General features: G+C 34.5%; 1 protein-coding gene across 1 annotated transcript in view; it reads right to left on the bottom strand.

The window, feature by feature from the left end:
- The window catches only part of LOC150092894 (mediator of RNA polymerase II transcription subunit 13-like), a 557,023-nt gene that overhangs the window by 287,846 nt on the left and 245,995 nt on the right, over nt 1–23,182 (bottom strand). The gene's annotated exons all lie outside the window — the stretch shown is intronic.

The raw sequence follows: 23,182 nt of genomic DNA, 5'->3' as shown, positions 1-23,182 counted from the left end.
TAGATTATTAAAAACAGAGGATTCGTGATACAGCATGATGTTAATAGTAATGAAATACAAATATATATGAATGAATGAATGAATTACTACAGTAGCTACATGGGGTTTCTGAAAAGTAAGGTAACCTATTTTTTTCTCTAGGATGTTTAATAATAGGAAGTTGAAATTATACACCAAGAAATAAGTGAACATGCACTACTTCTCCACAAAGTCTCCAAATTTATCGATGCACTTGTCCCAACAATAGATCAGTTTATCAATACCAGTATTGAAGAAGCCCATACCCACAGTCAAGTAACCAACATCGCACTGACTGATGAACTTCCTCATCCATAATGAAATGCCTTCCAGAAAGGAGTTTCTTGAGGCCAAACAAATGGAAGTCTGAAGGCACTAAGTCTGGGCTATGTGTGTGTGTGTGTGTGTCACAATTACAAAGCAACCGCTCACATGTGGTGTGAACAGTGAGTGTGGAGTAGCATTGTTGTGCACCCAAATAATGACATTTGTCAGGAGTCTTAGTCTTTTGATAGAATTTTGGCTTTCAGTTTGTTCAATATTGCACAGTAAAGTTCTGCACTGATGTTCCTCCCTTTGGCAAGGTCCATCAACAGAAAGCCTTGGCAATCCTAGAACACTGTGGTTATGACTTTTCGAACAGTGGAAACGGTTTTGAATTTTCCACACAGGAAGTGGTGGATGTTTCCAGATCATGGAGTCTTGTTTTTTCCCTGAGATAAAGTAATGAACCCATGTTTTGCCTTCTGTGACTAGGCGAGCGAGAAAATCCTCACCTTTGTCACTGTAACAAAACAGGTTCTCTAGACGCTCCTCATGCATGCATGCTGTCTTATGCTCCTTTGACAACTGTTGGGGAACCCAATGGAAGCACAAATTTCAAAAATCAAGGGCATCGTGACCAATTTTGTAAACAGTGGACTTACTCAAGTTCACTGCTTGTGCAATTTCACTTGCTGGTCTTCAAGAACAATGCCCTTAATGCATGAAATGGTGGACCTTCACTGATCAACGAAAGTCCACTCACCCAATGATGATCTTCAATGTCATCATGACCTGCTTTAAATTCATTGCACCAAAAACACACCTGCTTCTCTGAAATTATTTTTTCACCATATATGGCAACTAGTTCATGGTGAGTGTCACTTGGAAGCCCCTTTTGCTTGCAAAAAACTAATAACTTCATGGACACTTGTTTTGGACCGCCACACTTGAACGGTAGCCACCATCTTGTAACTGGAATTAGCTGTGAGGCAACAGTAGTGTCATACTGCAATGGCAGTCTTTATGACCTTTATTAAATGAGTCTATCTGGCTATCATGTTTTATCCCATTCCCTTTCACCACTATTAAGAAGAAGAAAAAAGTGTTACCTACTTTTCGGAAATCCCTCATACATACTGCAGTGTGTGTATGTGTGTGTGTGGGTGTGTGAAATGGGTGTTATCTGTGTTTGGATTCATAATGAAAGAATTCTGTTACTTTTTTTGCATATAAAGTAGTTATTTGTAATAAGAACATTTTAAAATTGACTGGGAACATTACATATTCCAGCTGCATTGTGCCCAGTAATTTTTGCATTGTCTAAAAAGATTCTATCTCTTTACTCAGAAGATGCTAATCAACATACCATTGAAATATTAGCCTTTACTATCTAATAATAATACAAATATTAAGTAGTAAAGATGCAAATAATATTAACAGTGGTGCACCCAGGGAGGGGTGACAAGGGACCCTGTCCCCTCCCCTCTCCCCCCAAAAAAAGAAAAAGGAAATAAACAATAGAAACTTCTCCAATAATCTTTTTCTAATTAAAATTCATTTTTTTATTTACGTTGTGTCTTCTATTTCTATACTACTTATTATGTATTGGTGATCACTGCAGATGCTCAGTCATAGGTCATATGCAATGCATAGTGTGTATTCGTAAATCGTGTACTCAACCCCCCCCCCCCCCAAGATTAAATCCTGAGTGCGTCACCGGGTAGTAATAGTAGCTATTAACTTGGTTAATATTACTATTGCTAGAATTAAGAAATTCCATTTTAAAATAAGTTCTGTAAGCACTCCAACAAGAGAGGAAATACTCAAAATCATGCATCAATCATATCAACATAAGAGCACCTACAAACTCATAAACAACATCAATAATAAGAATAAAAATAGCCGATCATTGAATAATAGCTACCACTTTCCACAAAAGTGCCAACACTTCACAAACACTAGCAATGAAACTCTACATAGCAAACCAGACTAGACAATCATAGTGAATAAATATCATAGACAACCTCATATAAATACAGATGGGAAGAGTCAACTTAGTTTGGAAGATCCAATAACTTTAAATGAAATCATTATGCAAATAATGGAAACAATTACCATGTTAAGAGTAAAACTTTAGTTTAATATAAACCAAAATAAAAACTTGACGTTTCGACCTTCACATTAAGGTCATCATCTGGAGTATACACATATATACAAAGAAACAAGCCACACTACAATCTACATGGATGCTCAAGTTACTGATCAACCGTTACAACTATTGGTCTTACCTCTGGTGGGGAAAAAAAACCTTACTACATCAGAGCTAGAGTCTTATTATTATTATTATCCATTAGGTTACAAAATTAAATTAAGCTGGAGAGCAATATGTTTACAAAAAGGAAAAAATTAATAAATAATAAATAAAAATAAAACTAATACTTATATAAGTATACATATAAATTACAGCCAACCGGTATGGATAGTGGCCAATAAAAGATGAAAAATTGCTTAAAGTCCTAAAGTCAGGGTTTGCTGGAACTAAGTGGGCTGAATGTGTGCCATCATATCCTTAGGATTTTGATGCCACCATTATTGTTAAGATTGGAGTGGTTAATCAAAATTTCAAAGGCATCTTTAAATTTTGTTCATATCAGGTTTCTGTATGATGTAACGAGCAAATACTTTTCCGATCAATTTGGTGTAGGGTGTTGAGAGTGTGATCCGAGAAAACTGCTTCACCAAAATTGTTAAATTTAATGTGTCATTTGTGCTTTTTTTTTTTTTTTTTTTTTTTTTTTTTTTACACATAGGGATTATATACATCCAGTTTCTTCAATATAAGGTAAGTTATGGGTGCAATAAACTCCGGGATGCGCCAATGGGGAGGGATTCTCAGATGAGTTCATCATCATCATCATCAAATTCCTGATATATACCTCAAGGGATGTACAGGATATGATGGTACTACATGAAAAATTTATTTCTTTACCAACTTCCTATCTACAATTTTCCTCCAAATCAGTCTGTTACCTGTCAAGACTCCAATATCATCAGATTTCATATTTCTGTCTTCTAAGGCACTTTTTACTATATCAATCCACCTATATCTTGATCTTAATCTGGATCTTTTCCTGCCACCCTGGCAAAGAACACTTGTTTTCCTAATCTTTCCTGGCTCATTCTGTTTAAGTGACCATACCACCTGAGATTAGCTCTGCAAATGCATTCCTGGATGCCGACAATGTCAAGTTCTTTCCTAATATCCTCATATTTAATATGATATTGCCATTGATGCCATCTGTTCATACCCCTAATCTTTCTCAGGACTCTCATATCTGCGGTCTCTAGTCTTTCGTTAAGTGTTTTATTTCTAACTGAGCTCTCAGATCCATAAGTTAAAATTGGTTTGAAGACTGTCTTGTATATAGCTAATTTAGTCTTTTGACTAATTTCTCTCTTATTCCATATAAATTTATTCAGTTGAGTTCCTACCATACCAGTTTTATTTATTCTGTTGTCAATTTCTATTTAATTTCCATCGTCACTAAAAATCATGCCTAAGTAGCTGAAATGCTCTACTTGTTCTAAGTTTTCCATTCACAATGCAGTTGATATTTTCAATGTTTCTGCTTATTTTTATTGTCTTTGTTTTTTTTTAAGCTGACCTTCATACCATGCCAGCAAAGGTTGATCGACTGGTAGAGCCTCTACTACTAATGGCTCACACAAAAAGTAAAGTTTGAGCATGGTTAGTAGTTGGAAGGGAATTTCATTCGCTGCTTTTGGCACATTCTCCCTCAACGCGTCTTTGAACTCCCTGGAAGTGTAACATAATAATATCTACTACAACAGTTATTCAATTAAGTCAGGGAATCTTGCAGAGTTGTAACAGATTTAATTAGAAGTATGATATCATCTAAATAAAGCAAAGAGCTGACATCAACATCTCCAATTTTGATATCAGGTTTAATGCCGCTTTCCTTCATAATGTGATCCATATAGATAATGAATAACTGACAGATAATGTACATCCTTGTTTGACACCAGATTTAATATTAAACCATCTTCCTGAACTTACTTCAATTCTAACTGCTGACTTACAACTCAAATAAAGACTAAGTATTGCTTGATATAATGCCCCACTGACACCATACAACTGTAGCGTTTTGAATAGCTTCTCTCTTGGCACCTTGTCATATGCCTTTTCCAAATCGACTAAACTTAAATACAGATCTTTGTTATATTCCCATGATTTCTCAACTATCTGTCGTAAAGTGAAAATCTGATCCTGACAGCCTTTGGCCTGAATCCAGCTTGTTCTTCACCAAGCTTCTCTTCCACAATCCTTCTCAACCGTTTCTCAAGTATACTTGCATATATCTTACCAGGAACACTCAGTAATGAAATACCCCCCTAATTCTCACATTCAGTTTTATTTCCCTTTTTATACATGGTAACTATGAGAGTTCTACTCCAATCATCTGGAATTCATCCCTCTGTCCATGGCCTTCTGAACTATGCAGTGCAGCCACTGTAAGACTTTTATACCACCATACTTCAGCATTTCTGGTTGAATATCATCTACTCCTGCTGCCTTTCCACATTTCAGGCTTTTGATGGCTTTTCTACATCAAGTATGGATATGTATTCCTGAAAGCATGCCTAGTCAGTTTTTTTACCACTGTGTTGTGATCACTGCTTGTTTCATTTAGCAATTTTTCAAAGTAATTACTCCATACTTCAAAGATATCTTTTTCTCCTATTTTCATATCACCTTTATCATTTCTAATTCCTTTTACAGCAGTCTTTCCTCCATTTCTCAGTTTCTTCAACAACCTCCAGAATATTTTGCCACCTTCTTGATATTTATTTTCGTTGTTGTTACCAAAGTCCATCCATGATTTTTGCTTAGCCAGTTTTACACCGTTTTTAGATTTTTTACATTTGTCGCTGTATTCTCTAAGAACACAAGCTGACTTATTTACCAGGAACTTTTGATATGCTTTCTTCTTTCCCTTCACTGCCTCTTTAACTTCCTGTGTCCTAATTTTTCTATCCTTGCAGACAACCTCACCACATGCCTCTCTGGCAGAATCAATCAATGTTTTCTTCAGAGTTTGCCACCAAATCTCCAAGGTTTGATTCCTGTTCTCAAACTCTTTCATTTTTTCTTCAATAATCTTTGTGTATTTTAGTCTACAGTTCACATCTGAGAGCTGCTCAACTTTTATTCACTTTAAAACTTTCTTACATGTTATTCTTTTCAATATGAAATTCAATTTTATCCTGCTCAAGACTAAATGGTAATCACTTCCAATTTCAAATCCTTCTGTACACTCTGGTGTCCTGCAACAGGGAGAAAACATCAGTATCAACAATAACATAATCAATGAGACTTTTCTTATTCCTTGCCTCTTCTCTCCATGTGAATTTGTGTATGTTTTTATGTTTAAACCTGTGGATAGGCTTATGTGTTCGTCAGACATCAAGCCTACTGCAGACAGACAGGAAGAACTGTGGACATCTGCCTCAGTGAACACAAAAAATATATCCGACACTTTTCCTATGGCAAGTCGGGTCTGGCAGACCATGCTTTGGATACACCTGCACACAGGATCAATTGGAAAGAAACAAAAGTAATGCACAGAAGCTTCTACAAGTCAGAGAGGTTGTTCCTGGAATCAACAGAAGCCTTAAAAACATACTCTAAACCTTAACAAGTATGGCTGTATAAATCTACCAAAGATTTGGGAGACAGTCATCCTAAAACCAAATTAATATTTATTACTTTTATAAATTTAGTTTAATCCTTTATCCAAGTGTGAGCAAACAAAGTTTGCAGCTGAAACTATCTTCAGGACTAGGGTAAGGTAGTACAACACCGGGCAACTCATTGCAACGGGGAAGCAAGCTAACATCACTCCTATCTCAGTATCTCCCAAAATGCAAAACACATCTCCCTGCAGATATGTATAATGTTATACATTAAAGGGATGGCCACTATCCAGACAAGTTTCGACCTTTATTGAGGTCTCTTCATTCGGAGCCGAATAAACTTTCAACATTTACTACTTTTATTTTATTTATTTTATTTTATTTTTTCAAACTTTCTAAGACTATCATTTGGACTACTATTTCAAAACTTTGAACTTTTTTTTTTTTTTTTTAAAACCTAGATGGTGCCATATTAGGACTTTAGTCTTGTGTTGCACGTTGCAATTACTTATACTAGTTCCACTGTTACATCGGGTTGTGCTTGTCTTGCATTTGTAACAAACTTTGTGTTGTGTGCTCTGAAGATGCTGGATATAATACCAGTGAAATATTAGCTTTTAAGTTAATAAATAGTTATTTTCTTATCCATCTGTGTTCATATCATATCATACCGTGAAATCTATTACAACATTTATGTTTAAACATTGTGTTAGTAATAACCAGTCCATATCTTGAGCAGAAATCCAATAGGTATTTGTCATTATTATTAGCTTTGCTCTTTTCTTCAAATTTTCCCAAAATATTTTCTTACATTTCTGACAATCATTTCCTATTCTGCTATTTAGATCCCAAACAAGGACCAACTTTTCCTTTTTCATTGTATCAGTTGCTTTCTCTAAAGCCTCAAAAATCCTCCACTTCTACCTTAATAGAACTTTCCGTGGGACCATTAGGCACAAATAAGTCTCATTGTCCAGTTCCCCATTCTCATATTTGCCCACATCACTCTACTTGAGACTGCCTGCCATTCAAGAAGATTAGCCTCATATTTAGTGTTGAATATAATGGCTACGTCTTCTTTACCTTGATTGTCATTGCCTGCATATAACATTTTGTATTTATTACTCAGAAAGATCTCACCAGTTTTTGCCTTCTTTGTTTCAGTCACTCCTATTATGTCGATCTAGTACTTATCCAATTCCTCAGCTAGCTCCATTTCTTTGCCATTCAGGCTTCTTAAGTTGATAGTACCGATCTTGAACTCTGGTGACGTTGAGTTAGGGTGGGTTTTAGGATTTGTTCCAGTAGTTGACTTTTCGCTGTTTGCCTTGGTTCCCTGGCAAAAACAACGGGAGCCTTGTTTAACCGAGCGATGCCCCAGCTGGCATGAAATTCTGTCATGTCATACCATCATTTGAAATTTTGGTTTGAGCCAATAAGAATACAATTTGGTTGGCTAAATCCCAAATTGCCAGCATCCTCGTCCGTTCAGTATCCAGGTAGATACCTAACAGGGTGCATCACAAGAAGGTGAGGATTGGACATTAGGTCAGAAGCCCTGGTCGGTTCTCCACATTCCTTTAAAAGCTATGTGGAGGTCTCCTCTCAGTTATATAGCTTTGATCCTTAAGCACCCCTCCTCATCAGATATATATTAGATAATTTAGATGTAGTTTCATTAATTAACATCTCTGTTGAAGAATCAATAGATATACTTGAAATCTTATGTCCTCCAGAGATCACATGTCTCTTCCATCATTGCTTAAAATCTTCATTCTTTACTTGGAAAGTAAAATTTTACTACCAAATATACAGTTTGATCCTGTGTAGGCATGGATATTTGTGATTGTCCTCCACCTTCATACATTCATTCACCCAAGTATCGATACATTCTCCCAATGTGGGCTGGGTCACCATGGGAGTAGTAGACCCAAACCTCCCACAGTGCGAGAGGCATTCACCCTGAGGTGGGTAGAAAAGTAGGCTGTTCATCATCATCAAATGGTCTGATATGGGCTCACCTCTATTGCCAACTTATGCATGGAAAACTTTGATGATCAGCTAGAACTCAGGCAACCTAAAAACCACTGTATGGAGATATGATGATGACATTTTTATAATCTGGAAACATACCCACAAAGACCTTCAAGATTTTGTATATTTTCTGAATAATCAATATCTTAAAATAAAATTCACATTAGAAGTAGAAAAGAACAAAAAATGACTGTTCCTACAATCCTTATCAACAAAAACATCGTTGGAGGATTATCATTAGAAGTCTATAGGAAAGAAAAAACCCACACAGGCAAGTACCTACAAGCTCATTCCATAACCCTCAACAAAAATTAGGTATAATCAAAACCTTGAAAAATAAGGTTTAAACATACTAAAATTATGAAATCAAATGAAAACAAGAACTTCAAATCTTATTTAATCAATTTCTCTGACAAACCATTCCATGATAACCCAGAAACCCAGTCCACTGTTGTGGGTGGCGGTGGACTATTTGTCAATTGGTAACTTGCCTAATTTTATGGTTCCTTGGCAGGGGGCCAACTGTTGTTTCCTAGAAATAGTGTATTATGTATGTTAATTCTGTGTGTTCTAATGGCCGGTTTGCCTGTTCTGAGGGACGAAAAACCTGAGTTTCTTTGAGAAAAACCCTCTGCCTCCATATGAGAACTGGCTAAACTAACCTTCATTCGAAAAGTCCTGATAAAGATTCTTCATATCATAGATGAGAATCGAAACCAGGTCTTTCCACCAAAGAGCTTCATTAAATACCATATGAGCTACAGAGGCTCCATTCAGTTGGTTGGAGAGCAGATATGCTATCTAGTATCCAAAGCCAATCAGGGTAGCATTTTCATGGCATTATTTCTTCCAGTTCTTAGATGCTGCCAAATATCTTGTCACTTCATTATCTATCTTCTACATTCCAAAATCTGCACATAACATCTCATTTAGTTAGCTTTATATATATATATATATATATATATATATATATATTAGGATAACCAAGCAATTTTATATGCTTGGTTATTTTAGCTCCTAATCCCAAGTATGCAAACAATTAAGTTTGCGCCTGAAACAAAGTTCAAGTCTAAAGATGGTACAACACCAGGGCAACTCATTGTAAAGGTGGTTAAAGCTTTGATCACTATTCTTAGTATTTTCCCATAATGTAAAGCACATCTCACTAGAAGATGTATACTGCAATGCATTATGGGTGGGGTCACTACCCAGACCGGTTTCGACCTTTTTTGAGGTCTCCTCAGTGAGTAGCTAGACCCTAAATACCAAGGTTTTAGTAATACAAAGCCTTATCAACTTTACCTATATAAGTTGCAACAAGGTGTATTAAGTTTTAATAAAAATCTCTGGAGGAGATATTGATGGGAATAAATTTTTAACTTGGGTATATTGTATATTAGGATAACCAAGCAATTTTATATGCTTGGTTATTTTAGCTCCTAATCCCAAGTATGCAAACAATTAAGTTTGCGCCTGAAACAAAGTTCAAGTCTAAAGATGGTACAACACCAGGGCAACTCATTGTAAAGGTGGTTAAAGCTTTGATCACTATTCTTAGTATAATACTAAGAATAGTGATCAAAGCTTTAACCACCTTTACAATGAGTATAATACTATTCTTAGTATAATACTAAGAATAGTGATCAAAGCTTTAACCACCTTTACAATGAGTTGCCCTGGTGTTGTACCATCTTTAGACTTGAACTTTGTTTCAGGCGCAAACTTAATTGTTTGCATACTTGGGATTAGGAGCTAAAATAACCAAGCATATAAAATTGCTTGGTTATCCTAATATACAATATACCCAAGTTAAAAATTTATTCCCATCAATATCTCCTCCAGAGATTTTTATTAAAACTTAATACACCTTGTTGCAACTTATATAGGTAAAGTTGATAAGGCTTTGTATTACTAAAACCTTGGTATTTAGGGTCTAGCTACTCACTGAGGAGACCTCAAAAAAGGTCGAAACCGGTCTGGGTAGTGACCCCACCCATAATGCATTGCAGTATACATCTTCTAGTGAGATGTGCTTTACATTATGGGAAAATACTAAGAATAGTGATCAAAGCTTTAACCACCTTTACAATGAGTTGCCCTGGTGTTGTACCATCTTTAGACTTGAACTTTGTTTCAGGCGCAAACTTAATTGTTTGCATACTTGGGATTAGGAGCTAAAATAACCAAGCATATAAAATTGCTTGGTTATCCTAATATACAATATACCCAAGTTAAAAATTTATTCCCATATATATATATATATATATATATATATTTGAATATGTTTTTTAATTTTAAAGGTGGTTTAAAAGTGGCATTAAGATTGTAATGGGTTAGGATTCTATTATTTTTTTCTGATAATCCTTTAATGTATGGGATAGCTACAGTTTTAATGTAATCTATATTATTTTTTGATGAAGTTTTATGAAGAACTTTATTAATAGAATTTTTGCTATAGCCATTATTTATAAATTATTACTAATAATTTTTAATTCTTGTTTAAGAGCTTGTTCATTAGAGCAAATTGTTATAGCTCTGTTTTTGAGGGTGTTAATGACTCCAAATTTTTGCGAAGGGTGGTGATATGAGTTAGTATGTATATATTGGGCAGTATGTGTGGGCTTGTGGTAAACAGTGAAGGATAGACAGCCTGAGGGAAGACATGTGATTAGTGTATCCAGGAAAGTGAACAAGCTCAGATTTTTTATTTCAATAGTAAATTGTATGTGCTCATGTTGTTTGTTGAGGTGGCTAAGGAATGTGTTTAAAGTTTGATGACTGTGTGGCCAGATAACGAAAACATCATCAATGTATCTAAACCAAATTGTAGGTTTTAGAGTAAAGGAATCACATTGCTCAAAAGCTTCCATATAAAAGTTAGCAATTGGGGGGAAAAGAGATGAGCCCATGGCCGTACCTTCTTTTTGTAGGTAAAATTTATTTTGCCACACAAAGTAACTGGAATGTAGTACATGGACAAAGAGAGCTGTAATGTCGGGCGGAAATTGTTCTGTAGGAGAAGAATCGTGCCATTGATTGGGATGTTTGTGAAAAGGACAGAAACATCAAATCTGACTAATAAATCATTTTTGCCAAGTGTTATGTTTTCAATTTTGTTTATAAAGTGTTGTGTGTTCTTTATCCAAAAAGTTTATCTTCAGTTTTACAGAAATATACAAAAAGTCAAAAAGTCAACAAATGTTTTAAAAAAAAAGAAAACCAACAGATGCAAATCTCTAGATCAACAATAAGATACTAAACAACTTTTCCTAAAGAACAATCTATGGAAGATATTAAACACATTACCTAATGATGACAATTTACTAACATACAAGCAGCCAACTAAGAGCCAAAATATGCTCTGCCAAAAAGACATTACAACTTCCAGAAATTTTTTACAGATAGTAGCAATATGAAACAAACATGGTCAACACTCAACTAATTGCTCAAATTAAAACGTCCCTGCAAGACATCATCACCAACAATTTCAGCCAAGACATGGAACCACAATTCCTAGCAGAATCCTTCAACTAAAATTTCATAAACAACATTACATTACTCAAGAGTGATAGCTGTCAAATCATCCCCGTTACAAAACTAACTCGCCACAGTCAATAGTAAAGTATATTCTTTCTGTCCATTTCCAAACTCCCAACTAACCCCAAAACTAGCTCAGGGAGAGACAAGGGTATTACTCCCAGGAAAATTAAAAACAACAATAAATATTCCTCTCTATAAACAGGGTAAAAAATGATATACAAAACTACAGACTCATTGCCAATTTACCTGCCATCTCAAAAATTTTAGAAAAAATAATACAATGCAAAATACAATGTAAGCTCACAAAATCAGTATGGACTCAGAAAAAAAAAAAAAAATACCAAATTACTAGAAGATATTACAGATGCCATATACAAAGCTCTGAATAAAAACAAATTTGCCATACTTATACTATTAGATCTAAAAAAAGTATTTGACACTCTTGACCATGAAATATTACTGGACAAATTACACTCCATTGGAATTTGCAGAAAGTTATATGTCTGGTTCAGGATTACCTGTTAAACAGAATTCAGGTAACAAATACAGATATTCAAACCAAACACAGTCTCTCAAGGTGCAGTACCACCTACCCTTTTTAATATATGCATAAATGACATTCACAATCTCCACATACAGAGCCATATATATCAGTATGCAGATGACATTGCACTACTAACAATCCATAAAAACATTAGTGTTGCCATCTCTAGAGCACAACAAGACCTGAATTAATTAACAAGATATTTTCATAACAATTCAATCATTATAAACAATACCAAAACCTAAATATTGGTTATTAAAAACCCAAGAGTCACATATCCGGTACCAATTACACTACTCAACTGCACATATCATTGTATTATCAATGCTAACACTTAGCATTGTGGGCCTTTATATTGACTGTCACTTTAAATGGACCAAACACACTGAATATCTTCAAAAAAACTTCACATTATTGCAGCTAAATTGTTCTAAGTAAAGGATATGACACAACACTAAGAAAATTATCTACCATAGCATCTGTGAAACACAGCATGTCCATACAACTGAAAGGCTACACAAGATCAGTTATCTCAAAGACTAAAGGGAAAATACATGCACATAATACACTAAAACATAAACCGAAATTAAACAAAAATCCCATTGTCTTCACAAAAGCTTATTCTAACTTTGAAGATGGTGGGATTATAATGCTGCATGATAACCATAATAACACAATTAACATCCAGATCACATTATCTCAACTGATATCATCTGTACAACATTATCCTTGTACTTGACCTTTAATGATATTATTCATTCTTATGAGAATGAGTTTCATCTCTGTTACATATACTTCACTATCTTTGTGTATATGATAATAGAGTTTTGGTCTCAGTCACAACTAGAAGTACTGTTTATAACTAAACTTATCATTAACATTTCATTAACACCTAATTTTATCACTACATGTTATAATTTACTTAATAATAATAATAAATTATTACTACTACTATTCCTGTTGCTGGTGATAAATTATATGTATAGATAGTGTATGTATATTATTGTTTATTATTATTATTTTGGTAACCTTCATGGAGTCGATAGACTCATCGTGGGAGGTTCACTCAACAAGCAACACTTCTATCATAATATCATATTAATCTAAAAATGTATTTTCTATATATATTTGTAATAAACAAAAAATACAAGATGTGAATTATATAAACATATATATTCTGTATGAACAAATTACTATCATCATCAGTGATTTTTTTTTTTTTAATTGTACTGTGAAAAAATAAAATGAATGCATTCAGCATTTCCTACTGTAACAAAAGAAAAAAAAACTGTAAGGGTAAATTGTGAATAAAAATAAACTATAAACTCATATATATAAATGAAACTGATCAAATGCAGAAACAACTGTATAAATGGTTTAAAGTAAAACTGTCAACTGTTCTTGTTATGACTAAGATTAATTTTTAACATTAATTATACTATTATATTGTCTTAATTATAATAATTTTAATACCATGCAACAAAATGTATACTACAGTTATGTAATTTCTTTGAAAGATAATAAACTGTTGTTTAAAAAAAATACATATACGATAAAAGCACATAAGTCTAAAAGTTAAAATTAGAAAAACATAAAATGTATATATGCTATGTGTGAGAATTATATATCACATTCTAAATGTGATATATTATTCTAAATAATGAATTATTATTATGATTATTGCACCCTCCATGGAGTCAGCAAGCTCATTGTGGGAGGTTCATTTAACTGACAACATATTTATCATACCAAATCTTAAAATCCTTAACATTCCTTGCATTAACAACACATTCTGGTAATGCATTCCACTCATTGACAATTCTCCATGTAAAAAATCTACTCCTCACGCTCTTCTTCATCACACTCTTATATGACTTCCAGGGATGACCTCTAGTTTTCCCCCTCTTGCCTCCTACTCTTTTTATAATCTTATCTGGATTAATTTGAAAAAATCCTCTCACTAACTTAAATGTCTCTATCATATCACCTCTTTTCTTCCTATTCACTAAACTGCAATCCACATTTTTTCAACCTCTCTACATAACCAGAGGTGTTTACAAAGAACAGCCTTCTTAAAGGCTGTTCTTTGTAAACACAGCACCCTCTCCAATGTCTCCACATCACATTGAAGTGTGATGTGAATAAACTAAAGAACCAGATTTGAGCACAAGAGTCCAAGTGTGGTCTGACCAGCGCTTCATAAAGTGGCACAAACACTTTCTTATCCCTACATGTTAGAGTACTTCTTATCATAGCAGCACTACGATGTGCAGCTTTTGCAACACCAGCAATATGCACTGGTGTTGCAAAAGCTGTAAACTTCAGTCTACTGTTAATCATCACTACCAAATCTCTAATCTTATCCACTTCCTACAATATGGTACTGTTGATATAGTACACAGTCTTATATTTCTGTACTCCAAAATGCAACGCCTTGCACTTATTGATTTTGACTTTGTCCAAGTCAAAATTTTATTCAAATCTACCTAAAAGGAATTAACATCAGCAATGCTACTTAAATAAAGCTTTGCATCATCATCAGCAAACAACTAAAAATCCCCAGTCAACCCACATGATATATCATTTTACAAACAAGATAAATAGCAGTGGCCCAAGAACAGAAGTAGGTGGCATCCCACTGGTTACCCTCCTTTTTTGAGACGCTGCTTCATCGTATACAACTTGCTGGTATTGTTCGGAGCCAATCTTCGATCCATCTAACCAATATACAATCTATTCCCATTCTCTATAGCTTGCACACCAACTTATCATGTGGTAATCTATCAAATGCTTTTGCAAAGTACAAGAATATCACTGTATATGATTCTTCCTTATCTAACACACCCATTACCCTATCATAAAATGCAAGTAAATTACTAAAACATGAGATCTACCCTCTTCAAATCCATACTGACCATCATAAAGAATGCTATGTCCATGAATCCAATCCTGTATTCCATTCTAAAAGAATCTCTCCATAACAAGAGTTATACACGCTGATAATTGTAAACTTCGATCCTAAAACCATGATTGTGAAGTGTTTTTTTTTTGTTTTGTTTTGTTTTCTTTCCACTCCTTAGGAACCCTACCAACTGCAAGACCTTCATTGAATAACCAGGTCAAGGGTATAGCCAACTGTGGTGCACATTGCTTAAAAATACGTGGTGATATGTGATCCATTCCAATTTCTAACCTAACCAATACCTGATACAGTGTTGGTTAGGTTAGATGTGGATTGTTTCACTTCCAAATCTACTAATACTTGCCTCTCTTCTATAAAATGCACCACATCATCTACACCTGTATGATATATGCTGATAAAGTGCTCGTTCAATACCCATCATATCCTTTGCAACTGTTATTCTGCTGTCATGACCTATCCACTAGTGTCAACCTGCCATAATTATTCTTTCTCTTGCTTGCCATATAGCAGAACAATTCCCCTGTGTTAACCTTGGCCTGACCAGCCAATCTCCTCTCATACTGCACCTTTTCTTTCTTTACTATGCTCATCACCTTTTTAGTCTGCACTTTATACTCTTCATGGATCTGATCACCACCAACAGTCTTGTACTTCCTCCATAACATTTTCTTTTCCAGAGATTATTTGATTTCACTGTTCATCCATTTCACTACTACTCTATTAATTCACTTAACACTTGATATGCAGTTATACATTGTGAATTTCCATGCACTGTCAGCATCTTTTCTGCTCAGCTATTCTACTCAATGAACTAAAGCTAACTGACTGTAGAGCTTCCTATAATCACCAGCTGTATACTTCCACATATATCCATTTTTGGCAGTAACCTTTCTCTTGTTTCACCACTTCCCAAAAAGTATCTCATGATCACTCTCTCACCAACTGGCAGCTGTGTCAATACCTCATTAACAACTACATCTTGTGAAGTTATCACCAAATCCAAAACATTAAAGCTTCTAGTTGCTTCAGTGATATACTACTTAAGTTATTATCTCTCAGAAATTCAACAAACTCACTCTCCTTGTTCCTATACACTATCCCCTCCTTCCATTCTATATTCCTGTAATTAAAGTCTCCCATCAGATCACCTTCTTTTTACATGCCCAACTAATTTGCCTAAATATTTCACAATTAGTATTCTCTGCATTCCCTATTCTACAACAGCATCCTATCAGATATACTAGCCAGTTAATTTCAACTTTATACCACACAGATTCAAAATCTGTGCATGCACTATCAACTTCCACACTTTGTGGACACAATTTCTCTGCAATCATTAACAGCAGTCACCCTCGTCTTTTCACATTTCGATCCTTCTGGAAAATTATATATCCTTCTATTTCTATTCCCAACATCACATCCTCCTCAGACAAAAAAGCTTCACTTATATCAATTATCTTTGGGCATATTGACTCATACAATACAACAAACTCAGCTCACTTATTTTGAATACTCCTTATATTTGTATACAACATAACAATCCATATCTTTGAGGCTATTCTACCCCACCAACATTCTCTATTCTAGCTGCTATACCACACCTCTCTCTTCGGTCTGACACTCCCGTTTCCCTGATCCTGACTGATTTCCATTCCTACCTGTCTCATCCTCACTTTTATGCATTCCATCACCGTGTTCTGCTGCAACCACATCTTCAACCCCTCATATCCATCTTCCTCCTATCATACAATCTATTTAGTCGCATTATCCTACTTCACAAGTAGATTCTAATAATTTACTACATTAACTTCTTGACTCTGTGACTTCTCAGAAAACAATAGTCTTTCTAAATGCCCAATACCAAACCCATTCAAATGTATTCCATCAGCTTTATACCATTTGAACTTCCCTTCAAATTCACTCCACAGAGTTACAAATTTAACCCCCTTTTGCCTCACACAACCATCTTACTATTCATTATTTTTGCTCTCCTTCTCAATTCACTGTTATCATATCTGGGCAACATGCCTATGACTTTCCCAACAACACTATTCTTCTTTACCTGCCACAACAACTTCCTCATTGTCTCATTCGCAAGCTTCATTGTCCCACCAGGAAAGCATGTTTTGTGCACTTTATTAGTCATTACACCTGTAATGACAGAGTCCCCATACAATGATATATAACTATCCTTTGACTCCTTCTTCATACTAACTTCGTCCTTCTCATTCTCATCAGCCAATCTCTTCTTTAGATGTTTATTATCCTCTTTCAGATGTTTCATTTCAGTTTTCATTTTCACTAACTCTTGTCTTGTTCTTCTAATACAGTCCCAACACTTACTCCCATTTCTATTCGTTCTAATCTATCAAGACAATTTTCATGTATGTTAATGCTTTCCTTCTTTCTGTTTACTCAAATAGTCCACGTATCTTACACATTTCTCAGTGCACACATATAGTAATTATCGCAATGCATCCACAGGGAAAAATCCAAGGCAGAGCTAGATCTTCATACTGAAGCCTTCCATGCCGTTGTGCATTTCATTATGGATGCCATTTTCAGAAGCAGCACGAACAAACAAGTAGCAAAACAATATAAACAACAAAAAATTCCAACAATACTACTGAAGGACACTTGTATCCAAACTGAAAAAATTTAGCACAGCTGAAATCTACCGCTACATTCACTCATGACACTTTTCATAAAAATATGAATAATAAATATAACTAAATAAAAAAATATAATAAATATAACAAATAATAACATAAATAAGAATAATATAGTTTCAATAAGAATTATATATCACATTCTAAAATAAATCAAACATTAAAATATAAACTTATTCAAAGCCTTATACAAAGTAACAAATTCATAATTCACAAAATGAGATTCACAAATGAAAATTTCATTTATTAATATAAATTTTATAGTATACTAAGGAAGAGTTGCATGTTATCTTGAGTATTGTTAATATTATTCTTTATCGTTATCTAAATTATGTAATTCTATTCCCCCATCGCCTGTCATGTCTATGTGAAATTTTTAAATTTTCATTTCACATAAAGGGTATTGTTCCCTAACTCTGAATATGCAGAAAGTGTCAACACTGAAAATAAAGTTTCATGGTTTCATTAAACTTTTTTTTGGTATTTTCATTATGGCAAAATTACTGAGGATATGATTGTGCTGGAGAAATAATTCCAACACAATGGTAACTCATCATCATCAACAAATTCCTGCCATGTACCCTCACAAGTGGTGTACAGGATATGATAGAACTACATAAAAAATTTACATCGTTACTAAATTCCTATCCACAATTTTCCTCCAGATCAGTCTGTTACTTGTCAAGAATCCAATATTATCAGATCTTATATTTCTGTCGTCTAAGGCAGCGCTTCCCAAACTGTGGGCCGCAGCCCACATTGGGGGAGGTAGGTTTTGTTGAGGGGTGCTGTGAAATAATGAAAACAAATTTTTAATGTTTTAAGACTAAGTAGATTTTTTTTTACTTTAAAATAAACGTATTTAACTTTTATTATCTATTATTTCTTTTTTTGTTATTTTTTATATTTTAATGGAAAAATTCACACATTGGTGTTGGTTCACAAACTTTGCTTTCTGCGTATTTCGGTGCTTAATGAATATTAGTAAATATTGCTTATTCATATGTTTCATTTCAAAGCAGTGGTTAATTGTATTTACTTCAAATGCTCTCCAGGGAAGCTCCAAATCTTCCTGTCCCTTTCATCACGCGTTCGTAATCAAGGACTGTTGATACTGACTTTACATACATATCAAAACTCGTTTTATATTATCACTGTCATCCGAGCTAGTTTTCTGTTACCAATAAAAGTTTCGCATATACTTCACACATGAAAAAAAGCTTAAACAAGTTCATGTGGGGAGATAGTAACTCGCTTGCAGTGGTAAACAACACGCCCACCATAACAGCCACTATATTGCAGAGGCGATAAAAACAAGTACTTTTATTATGCCAGTGAATAAGGTATGAGGAGTCTGTGTAATATATTTCTCAACAAATAGTGCAATCAGAGACAACTGGGATAAAAACACGCTAATTAATGAATGACATGTCCCCTCTTACAGAAACTATGCTGTATAGACTGAAACAAAACCATATGTTGCATGGGCAAACACAGTATCTAACTAAAAACCAGTGTTATTAATTAGATGTGTGTGAGTTCGATTTCCCAAGGCAGCAATAAAATTCCACCGAAAACGTGTTAAAACTAAGTAATATATATATATATAATGAATGTTATGGCAGTTTCACATATGGAATTCGGTTGAAGAGAGTTAGCATTTCAACTCAATTGTCAGCTATGCTTTTATCTTTCGGTTGCGCGATCTTTTGTTAATACCGCACCAATCATATGCACGTTTTAATAACCTGTCTTTGCTGTCTGTTTCGTGTTAGGCTTAATTACCGTAAAGGGAGAAAAGTCACAAAAGAGAAAATATGTTCCTGGTCTGGGGATTCCCTTATTAAGGTAATATTCATTAATTTCATGTTATCAGTCTGTGGTGTGCCAGTATCGGTAAGTGGTGATATTATTTGATCTCTTCTACATTAAAAAATTTAACCCTGAGATGGATAAGTGGCTGATAAAAAAATAAAATAAAAAATCCCGCGAACAATCAGAAGAAGCAGAAACAGACTCAAAAAAAAAAAGGGCTATTTCATATTTTACCAGAAGAGCCCATATCGTCTTCAGAACCAAACGGTAAGAGGCAAAAAATGTAATATATGCATTTGATTTTTGCAATACTCGCTGTGTATGTTTTGTATTGAATATAAATACAATAAATATTATAATAATATCTCTCTCTATTATGATTTTTTTTTTGAGGGGGCCATGAAATATTTTAATTTTTTGCAAAGGGGGCCCCTGACATCAAGAAGTTTGGGAAGCACTGGTCTAAAGCACTTTGTACCATATCAATCCAACTATATCTTGGTCTTCCTCTGGGTCATTTTCCTGCCAACCTGGCAGAGAACACTTGTTTTGCCATTTTTCCTCACCCATTCTGTTTAAATGACCATACCACCTGAGATTAGCTCTGCTAATGTATTCCTGGATGCTGACAATGTCAAGTTCTTTCCTAATATCCTTGTTCTGTTCACACCTCTAATCTTTCTCAGGATTCTAATATCTGTGATCTCTAGTCTTTGGTAGAGTGTTTTATTTCTGATTCAGCTCTCAGATCCATAAGTTGAACCGGTTTGAACACTGTCTTGTATACAGTTAATTTAGTGTTCCAACTAATTTCTCTCTTATTCCATATGAATTTATTCAATTGACTTCCTACTATACCAGCTTTATTGATTCTGTTGTCTATTTCGATATTTAATTTACCATATTCACTAAAAATTGTGCCTAAGTAGGTGAAATGTTTTACTTGTTCCACTGGTTCTCCATTCACAATGCAGTTGACATTTTCAACGATTCTGCCTATTTTCATTGTCTTTGTCATTTTATTGCTGACCTTCATACCATATCTATTACAACAGTCATTCAATTTAGTCAAGGAATCTTGCAGACTGGTAGCAGATTTATTGATAAGTATAACATCGTCTGCATAAAGCAAGAGCTGACATTAACATCTCCAATTTTGATATCATGTTTAATGCTACTTTCCTTCATAATGTGATCCATATAGATAATGAATAACACAGGGGATAATGTACATCCTTGTCTCATGCCAGATTTAACATTAAACCATCTTCCTGTACTTCCATCAATTCTAACTGCTGACTTACAACTCAAATAAAGACTAAATATTGCTTGATATAATGTCCCTTTGACACCATATAACTGTAGCATATTGAATAGCTTCTCTCTTGGCACCTTATCATATGCCTTTTCCAGATCTACAAAACTCAAATAGAGATCTTTGTTATATTCCGTTGATTTCTCCACTATTTGTCGTAAAGTGAAGATCTGATCCTGACAGCCTCTATTTGGCCTGAATCCAGCTTGCTCTTCACCAAGCTTTTCTTCTATAATTCTTCTCAACCGATTCTCATTGTATACTTACATATATCTTACCAGGAACACTCCAGAGGGAAATACCTCTGTAATTCTCACATTCAGTTTTATTTCCCTTTTTATATATGGGTAATATTAGAGCTCTACTCCAATCATCAGGAATTCGTCTCTCTGTCAAGGCCTTCTGAACAATGCAGTGCAGCCACTGTAAGACTTCTATACCTCCATACTTAAGCATTTCTGGTCGAATATCATCTACTCCTGCTGCCTTTCCACATTTCAAGCCTTTGATGGCTTTTTGTACTTCAAGCATGGATATGTATTCCTGACTATATGCCTGTTGAGTGTTCTTTACCACTGTGCTATCACTGCTTGTTTCATTTAGCAATTTCTCAAAGTAATTACTCCATACTTTGAGGATATCTTTTTTCCCCATTTTCATGTCACCTTTATCATTTCTGACTCCTTTTACAGCACTCTTTCCTCCATTTCTAAGCTTCTTCAACAACCTCCAGAATATCTTACCACCTTCTTGATATTTATTTTCTATATTCTTGCCAAAGTCCTCCCATGAGTTTTGTTTAGCTAGTTTTACACACTGTTTAGCTTTCTTACATTTGTCTCTATATTCTTTAAGAGCACAAGCTGACTTATTTGCCATGAAATTTTGATATGCTTTCTTCTTTTGCTTCACTGCCTCTTTAACTTCCTGTGTCCAACATGGAGTTCTAATTTTTCTATCCTTGCAGACAACTTCACCACATATCCCTCTAGCTGAATCAATCAGGGTTTTCTTCAAAGCTTGCCACTGATTCTCTAAAGTTTGGTTTCTGTTCTTAAACTCTTTCATTTTTTTCTTTAATCATGTTTGTGTATTTTAGTCTACAGTTCACATTTGAGTGCTGTTCAACTTTTATTTGCTTTAAAACTTTCTTATATGTCATTCTTTTCAATATGAAATTCAATTTTATCCTGTTCAAGACTAAATAGTGATCACTTCCAATTTCAAATCCTCTGTACGCTCTGGTGTCCTGCACCAGAGAGAAAACATCACTATCAACAATAACATAGTCAATGAGACTTTTGTTATTCCTTGCCTCTTCTCTCCATGTGAATTTGTGCACATTTTTATGTTGGAACATGGTGTTAGTAATAACCAGTCCATGTCCTGAGCAGAAATCCAACAAATATTTGCCATTATTATTAGCTTTGCTCTTTTCTCCAAATTTTCCCAATATATTTTTGTATGTCTGACAATCATTTCCTACTCTGCTATTTATATCCCCAACAAGGACCAACTTTTCCTTTTTCATTGTGTCAGATGCTTTCTCTAAATCCTCAAAAAATTCCTCCACTTCTACCTCAGCAGAACCTTCTGTGGGACCATAGGCACAAATAAGTCACAATGGTAACTGAAATCGCTAAAATAAATAAATAAAATATTACAAAAATATAACAGCATTAACGTTAAACATCTGACAAAATTAAAGAACTTACTCAGCTCCTTCTTTGATGTAAATGACCCACCCAGGGATATACCAAATCTAATGCACTTGTAACTTTCCCTGTTTGGATGAAACAGGATGTGCAATTTCAATACAATAAAAGAAACACAAAGACATGGGAAATTATCATGGGAAATCACAAATTATCATGGGAAATCAAGCTTTTCTGGTCTTATGCTTCATAAATGCCACAGAAAATAATGGAAAGGCATCTCTGATTCTTACATTGGATGACTTTATGTTCATTATCAAAATCTAGAGAAATGCAAATTTAAAGAAGTCTGTGAGATGATCTGATCATCAACCACCTTCATCTCAATAGAAATAACAGTCTCAAAATCTCAAGAATATGGATGGCTTATTTGATCCACATAAAATCTGTTAAGAGTAAAATGACAATTAGGACTCAGGGTCCTAATGACTCCTAATTGTCATTTGTATATAGTATTATACAATGTTCTTCTAGCTCCACCATGCATCATACTTGAAGTTTTCTTTTCAGTCATGAAGCAAGAAAAATCAGTCGCCATTACATGTTATCATTACAGCACTTTATACTTGAAATTGTCCAATATATGGGTTAAGGTTATACTGTTTAGTACAGGGGTTGCCAAATTTCTTC

Source organism: Typopeltis vanoorti, chromosome 24 (genome assembly GCF_054136105.1).
Source record: "Typopeltis vanoorti isolate ZY-2024b chromosome 24, IOZ_Tvanoo_1.0, whole genome shotgun sequence".
Lineage (NCBI taxonomy): Eukaryota > Metazoa > Arthropoda > Arachnida > Uropygi > Thelyphonidae > Typopeltis > Typopeltis vanoorti.
Note: the sequence above shows the minus strand (reverse complement) of the source record. Positions and strands in the feature narration are given on the sequence as shown.